Raw genomic sequence first — 8,513 nt, forward strand, 5'->3', positions numbered from 1 at the left:
ACTAAAATAGACTGTATTCAGAAACCAGTTACAAAATTTCCTAATGATGTTTCAGCACCACATTTTCAACCTAGAAGCTTAACAAGAGATAGAGAGCAAGAATTAATTCAAAGTGTTAATACTCAAAGAATAAATAATACAGATAATATATTAAATAGAATATCTCAAACATTGCAAAGTCTAACAACAGAAGCTCAGACTCAAACTCCAAGAATAAATATATTAGATAATATAATAAACGAAGAAATATCATCAGAAGAATCAAGCTACTCGGAAAATGATGAAGATATAATTTTACCTATAGAAGAGCAATTTAAAGAAGAAGATAACAATCAAATAAATAAAATAAGAAGAAGAAGACCTTTTAAATGTAATAAAAAAGATTGGCAAATAGTGAGCACTAGAAATTATTATCCAAAACCTAATCTCCCAGATATTCAATATGAAGAAAGATCAAAATTTCATACCACAAAATATGATGAAGATTCAATTTTTGAATGGAATATAGATGGAAGAGCAGAATATGAAGTACTAAACACTTTACAAGAAATGGGAATGGCTAGACTAGCTTATAAGTTAAAAAATATTCAAGAAAGAAATATTGCAACATTACTAGTATCAGGATTTACCGGACAATTAAAAAATTGGTGGGATAATGCCTTAACACTTCAAGATAAATTATCAATATTAGATCATACAATAGAAGTAGAAGATGATCAAGGTAATATCCAAGTACAATCAGATGCTGCAGAATTTTTAATCGTTACCATAGTAATATATTTTGTAGGAAATCCAAAAGAAGAGTTAAATGCAAATAAAACATTTTTAACAAATTTAAGATGTCCAACTTTGTCAGATTTTAGATGGTATAAAGATATGTTTTTAACAAATGTATTAAGAAGACTAGATTGTAATGCTTCATTTTGGAAAGAAAGATTTATTACAGGATTACCAAGTTTATTTTCACAAAGAATAATGGACAATTTACAAAAAGAAATAGGAACAGATGTTATTTCATTTGAAAATATTACTTTTGGCCAATTATTTGCTTTTGTGAAAAAAGAATGATTAATATTATGTTCAGAGTTAAAACTTCAAATCAAGTATGGTTCCAAAACAAAAGAAGTAAGATCATTTTGTGAAGCATTTGGTATAAAATCACCATCAGCATATAAAAAGAAAAGTAAGAAGGATAAAAATATATAAAATATAAAAGATCTAACAAAGATGAAAAATATGATAAAAAGAAAAAATTTTATAAAAAGAAAATTGTTTGTTACAAATGTGGAAAAGTAGGACATAAAGCGAATAAATGCAAATTAGAAAAAAATTAAATGAAATATGTGCAGAAGATGAAGAAATAAAGAATAAATTAATAAGTCTATTAATAAATGAAAAAAAAAACAAAGTACAGAAGATGATTATTACAATGATGAAAGTAGTTCAGAAAGTGAAGAAGATTGTAACTGCTCAAATAATCCAAAATACATAAATGTAATAACAAAAAAGGGAGATAAAGAATTTTTATTAGATATGATAGAAAAAATTGAAGATCCTTTAGCTAAAAAAGAATATTTAGAAAGATTAAAGAGTTTATTTATACAAGAAGAAAAAATGCCAAAAATAATTGAACCATTTAGTATTTCAAAACTATTAGATAAATACCCTAACATAAATAATTTGAAAAAAGAAACTACTAAAGATCTTCAAACAGAAATTAATAATTTAAAAATTCAAGTAAAACAATTACAAAAGGAAATTATAGAATTAAAAACTAAAAGACTTAGAAATAGAAGCTAAAATGACATTAATAGAAAATCAACCTTCTACTTCAAAACCTCTAACCACGGAAGAAATAATTTATTTTAGAAAAACCATTAGATGAAAAACAATATTAAATACAATAGAAAAAATAACATTTCAAAAATGGTATGCTTTAGTTACAATAATAGTAGAAGATTTTAAAGAAACATATGTAGCTTTATTAGATAGTGGAGCAGATTCAAGCTGTGTAAAAGAAGGAATAATCCCTACTAAATATTGTGAAAGAACAAAAGAAACATTAATGGCAGCAAATGGAGAAAATTTACAAGTAAAATATAAATTCACAAAAGGGTCAATATGTAATGATAATTATTGTATTCGACATAACTTTCTAATTGTAAAAAATATAAGTAATGATATAATTTTAGGAACACCATTCTTAATTCAAATATATCCATTTTCAGTAGGACATAGGGGAATTTCTACTAATATTATGGGAAAAACTATTACTTTTAAATTTTTAACACCAATTAGACAAAGAGAATTACAAATGCTACAATCATCCTCTATTTACAAAACAATAAATACTATTACCAAGGTAAAACAACATATAAATTATATAAAGGAAGAAAAATCTTATTTAAAAATCGAAGAACAACTGAAAGAAATAAAAATGCAAAAAAGAATTTCAGAACTAGAGGAATTAATTAAAAAAGAAGTTTGCGCAGACATTCCGAATGCTTTTTGGGATAGAAAACAACATATGATAAAATTACCATATGAAAAAGATTTTAATAAAAAAAATATTCCAACTAAAGCAAGACCTATACAAATGAATAACGAATTATTAGAATTTTGTAAAAAAAATATACAAGTATTACTGGATAAAGGATTAATAACACCCTCAAAATCACCTTGGAGTTGTGCAGCTTTTTATGTCATGAATCAAGCGGAGAAAGAAAGAGGAGTTCCAAGATTAGTTATTAATTATAAACCATTAAATAAAGTTTTGCAATGGATTAGGTATCCAATTCCAAATAAAAAGGATTTATTAAATAGATTATATAATGCAAAAATATTTTCAAAATTTGATATGAAGTCAGGATATTGGCAGATATTAATAGCCTCTGAAGACAGATATAAAACAGCATTTACAACACCCTTCGGACACTATGAATGGAAAGTAATGCCATTTGGATTAAAAAATGCACCTTCAGAATTTCAAAATATAATGAATAATATATTCAATCCGTATAGTTCATTTAGCATAGTTTATATTGATGATGTATTAATATTTTCAGAATCATTAGAACAACATTTTAAACATTTAAATATATTTCTAAAGGTAGTTAAGAAAAACGGTTTAGTTGTTTCAGCATCAAAAATGAAACTATTCCAAACTAAAGTAAGATTTTTAGGACATGATATAAATAAAGGAACAATAAAGCCAATAAATAGAGCTTTAGAATTTGCAAGCAAATTTCCAGATGAAATAAAAGAGAAAAATCAATTACAAAGATTTTTAGGATGTTTGAATTACATTGCAGATTTCTTTTCTAAACTAAGACAAGAATGTGCTATATTGTTTGATGGACTAAAGAAAAATCCTAAACCATGGACCGAAGAACATACTCAAAAAATTAAATATCTTAAAGGAAAAATTGAATCATTACCATGTTTATGTCTTTCTCATCATAAAGCTTTTATGATAATCGAAACAGATGCATCAGAATTAGGATATGGAGGAATTCTAAAACAAAAAATAGATGATCTAAAAGAAGAATTAGTTAGATTCCATTCAGGAACTTGGTCCGGTCCACAAAAGAATTATTCTACTATCAAAAAGGAAATTTTATCTATAGTACTATGTATATCAAAATTTCAAGATGATTTATATAATAAAAAAATTTTACTTAGAATAGATTGTAAATCAGCAAAAGAAGTTTTACAAAAAGATGTTCAAAATATTGTTTCAAAACAAATATTTGCTAGATGGCAAGCAATTTTATCTGTATTTGATTTCGAAATAGAATTTATTAAAGGAGAAAATAATTCTCTCCCTGACTTCTTGACTAGAGAATTTTTACAGGGAAATGGAACGTGAAACCCACAAAGAATATATTCGCAGGCTGAGAAAAGAAAGGGATGATCCTATTCTTCAGAGAAAAGATAAAAACATTTCCCATAGATATCATACTTACTATATTAAAAATTCACAAGGACAAATTCAACCTATTCCTCATCATCAAATTCAAAATCATTCCCCAGTTTATATTCGACCAAGTTTTTGGTCTGTTCAGACTCCAAAAGAAAAAGCCTTTCTTCTCAAAAGACAAATTGATTCCAATATTATTTTTAAAGATGTCCTCAAAAAAGCCGGTCATCCTCAAGAAGAGATTCAATATTATGACCAACAAATTAAACAGCTTCGAGAGAAACTCAACAAAATTATTTCTTGACTTTGAATTTTGCAGGATCATGGATTCAAAAGCAGGAAGACCTAAGACTCCTCAAGACTATGAGATGAGTCTTACTCCTGTAACTCAAAATAGATTCCAATTATTGCAAGATTTTCCAGCATTGACTTATAGTCAAGCTGCTCGTACCCCAACTTCTTCTCAAATAAGACCCATTCAACAGATTCCAAGAACCTCAGAAAAACCCAAAGAAAATTCATATTTTACTAAACCATTCACTCAACATATTACTTTGACTAGATTCCAAGAAGTTCCTCTTTATAACACTCTCAATTCCTTTACTCAAAGAATCTTTCCTTCAAAATGTTTCTGGCAACCAGATGATCCGTCTAAAAATCTGGATTATTATGAATTGATCCTTACAGATACTCAATCTGTGGAAATTTTCCCCATTCCTGATCAAAAGAACCCCGAAATTGTTAGTCATTCAAAATGCATTATAAAGAAAGTTTGTTCTCCCAATGAATGGACTTCTCTTTATTCAAAGAAATCCTTCTCAGTCAGATTCATTCCAGATGGATTTACTTATCAAGATTACAAAATGGCATGGTATCGTGCTTTTTTGTATAGACCATTCAACCATTCATGATGTTTTACATTCAAAGAAAGTTGTTGCAGAGAATTCCCAATTTGGTTCAATCATTGGTGGCAATGGTTTGGTCCTCAAAAGGATATTCTACCTCCAAATGTACTCATGGGATTTCAAACATACCTCAAAAAAGCAAGGGGGGAAGAGTATACAAGACCAATATTATTCCATATGGAATTCAAAGCACCATGGATTTTTTGCTGGAGTTTCAAAATTCATCAAGAACTTGAAAAACCACTTCCAATGTCACTAGTTCGAGAATTCAAGATCAAATGGTGGATAGGATTCAATCAAGAATTCTGTGACCAGAGAAATGTTTTAAGATTCTTGGAAACAGGAGAGAAGCTCAAATGGATAAATCCAAATAAGCAAAATACCAAAGGAGTTAATATTCCAACAACCCCACAAAAGAAAGAAAAAGAAAGCTGCTCAACAACGGAAACAGTTGCAAATGATTTCCTGATGAAAAAGATGATGCAAAATCCAGAAATGCTCAAAGAATATCTGAATTATTTGCAAAATCAAGACAAAAAGGAAGAAGACAAAAAAGATGAGTCAGCCGGATCATCATCAGAATCCACTTTTGATCCTTTTGGTGGTCCATGTGCTCAAGACCCGACAGACTTTTGATAAAGTTGTCGGCCAATCTTAAAGATGCCGATTTCAAGATAAGATAAGAATCTCAAAAGGACCAATTACAAGAAGATAAGGTGTCGGCAAGAAAAGCAAATGACATTCAAATGAAAGTGTCGGCATGAAAATGCAAATGAAATTCAAAGAAAGAAGCCTCTATAAATAGGATTCAATATCAAAAGAAAGGGCATCGAGTCTTTTAGCAATTCTAAGAATTTCTCTCTGTAAACCTTCCTCTTCTAGTATCCCAAAATATTTCAAGAATTATAGTAATTCATAATTATTAAATATATATTATATAATTATGCATTTAATTATATGTTTGAGCTGAGCCTAATTTAAACCCAAAGGTTATATAAAAGTGTGATCCGAGTATGAACCCTCTGATCTAGAACCGAACTAAAAAATTCGAAAGCTTCAAAAATCTGTATAGTTTGTGAGTCAAGTTTGGGCTTATCAAAACCCAAGTTAAAGAGTCCAATTGACAATTCTAGCCAAAATAGTGGGTATAATTTTAATCTACCTTTATTTTGGATATGAACATTAAAACTTTAATCATGTCTAACATCCCCATTGTTTGGACCCTCTGATTGCATTGCACGTTTTGATCCAATTGTGTTATAAATGAATCGATATAAATTCTAGCTAGTTTATATGTGTTAATTGTCAATGAATTGGGACATTTGAGCTATAATTTGAATGGAAGCTGCCTAACTTGAGTGTTTGTTGGTTTTTGTAATAAAATTACATGATCGACTAAGAAACGAATTGAAAACAAGAAGAATTTCATCATTGTCAGACAATGACTGAGCCGGACTTTAGGCCGAAAATGTGCTGAAGTTGCTCACTATTTTGCATCAATCAATAATAGGCGCCAGACAATGGGCCAGGTATTGGTAGAATTCTACTCAGACTCGACTTTTGGCAACTTTTCAAGAACAAATCCTGTCATACTTGGGCTACAAGTTTAGAGAGCTATAAATAAAGGTTATCTAGGCCATTTTTAAGGTTAGACAGTACTACGTTAGCATTGGTTCATTTTTATAACTTATTCTTGAGAGATCGAAATCAACAGACGTGTAAACAAGAATCAAGGAACAATCAACATGAAGGCTAGGGCATCAAAGATTCAAAAGTTTTTCTTACTCCATTCTCCAATAGTGTATTTGTTGCTTGAATTTTTGGATTTATCAATGGCTTTATCTGTCAATGTTGAACTAAATTATTTCTATGGTTAATGTTTTGTGAAGGAGTTTTGATTATTCATCCTAGTTAAATTCTTGACTTTTGCCTTGATTTATCTATCTTGATTTAATTACATGTTCATGTTTGACCACCATGGACACACTCCTAGGGTTCATATTGAACTGAGAAGAAATATACAACCAGGTACTAGGTAGATAAACATACTTAAGTTAAACACGAGAATAGTTTAAGGATTTATATGACATAATCAAATTATCTAAGATCTTAAAGGATTCAATTAAATGTATATGATTTCGAGAAAGGTGTAAGATTTAATTGGGCATAATTTAGATGTCTCGAAAGATAATCTAAAGTAAATATTCTTGGCATGTTAAGAAAATAACTGGATAGTTAATTCAAAACTCCAGATCAAAACTTGAAACCCTATCTTTCGCCAATTATTTTCTTAACTTTGTTTTATTTGACTTGACTAGTTATTTTATTTTTTAGTTAGATATTACAAACTTTTTGAATTTGAATTTTGTTCCTTTCTATAATAACTAAAGTGAGAAAATTAATTTGTATCTTAGGGTTCAATCCCTAAAATACTCAAGGTGATTACTATTACAATCGATTCTATGCACTTGCAAAAAATACCAATCAAGTTTTTGGCGCCATTACCAAGGATGATGCTTAATTTTTCTACTTTAGTTATTTTATTATTTTATTTTCAATTCTTCACTTTTACTTTTAATTTTTCTTGCTTAGGTACATAGTTTATGACTTAATCTGAAAATGGTGAATTACAATTTGATTCTGAAATTGAGAAAATTGCAAGGGAGTTGAAAAAGCAAGCACAATTATGTAAGCAAGCTTTGCAACAATCCTCACTTGGTATTGACATTGCTATAGAGTTAACAGGATTGGGTAGTTCAGGCCAAAAAAAGTTGACATTAAATGGTCCAAATAATAATGCCAATAACAATAATCAGAATCCTCCACCGGCTTTGCCTACTGCATTTTGTCTGAGGGACATTCCATATTCCGTAATTACAATTTCTCCCCATTGTATCTGACTAACTGATGGGATCAGAAATTATGAGCTAAAAACTATTCATTTCAATTTGCTGCCTACATTCGAAGGCTTGGCTAGTGAAGATCCGCTTTTCTTGATCCTGGAATTCTATTCAATATTCTGGACATTTCCTTTGTATGGCATTTTAGAGCATGATCTAAGCATGATGTGCTTCCCATATTGTCTCAAAAATCGTGTGAAATCACGGCTGCTTAATCTACCAAAGGGGTCTTTGAGGATATGGAAAGATGTTTATAACATCTTTATGACCAAATAATACTCACCTCAAAAGACCATCAACATAAAGAATAAGATTTACACATTTTCTCAAAAGGAAGAAGAACCTATTCATGAGACATAGGAGCATCTCAAGTTGTTACTTGCCAAATGCCCTCACCATCAGTACTCTCTAGCATTGTAAGTGCAGTTCTTCTATGATGGGTTGACTTTGATAATCCAAAATATGATAGATATTGTAGTTGGACAGTAAACTAGGGACAAGAATTCGAAGGACTTGATAGGTCTTTATGAGTTACTATCTTGTAGCTCCTAACAAAAGCCAATCCAGCGCAAAGAGAATAGGTGTTTACGAAGTGAAGGTTGCTAAGTTAAGTTGTTAGGTGTAGCTACATTCTAAATAGGGAAACGCAATCTTAGGAACCATATTCTTATTGTCATATGTATGGACATGCTGCTACTAACTACTACAATAGAGAGCCCCCTGCTATGATAGAAGATGTAATTTTTGTTGGAGCATATGGTGGGCAGAATTTGCAACCAAGGAATAATC

General features: G+C 29.7%; 1 non-coding gene across 1 annotated transcript; it reads right to left on the reverse strand.

Annotated features, from left to right (window-relative positions):
- Positions 1-8,021: 8,021 nt before the first annotated feature.
- Positions 8,022-8,128, reverse strand: LOC113756288. The gene has a single exon (XR_003465906.1). It is a non-coding gene; the product is annotated as a small nucleolar RNA R71 (small nucleolar RNA).
- Positions 8,129-8,513: the final 385 nt, after the last annotated feature.

This window comes from Coffea eugenioides, unplaced genomic scaffold, assembly GCF_003713205.1.
Source record: "Coffea eugenioides isolate CCC68of unplaced genomic scaffold, Ceug_1.0 ScVebR1_2146;HRSCAF=3124, whole genome shotgun sequence".
Taxonomy (NCBI): domain Eukaryota; kingdom Viridiplantae; phylum Streptophyta; class Magnoliopsida; order Gentianales; family Rubiaceae; genus Coffea; species Coffea eugenioides.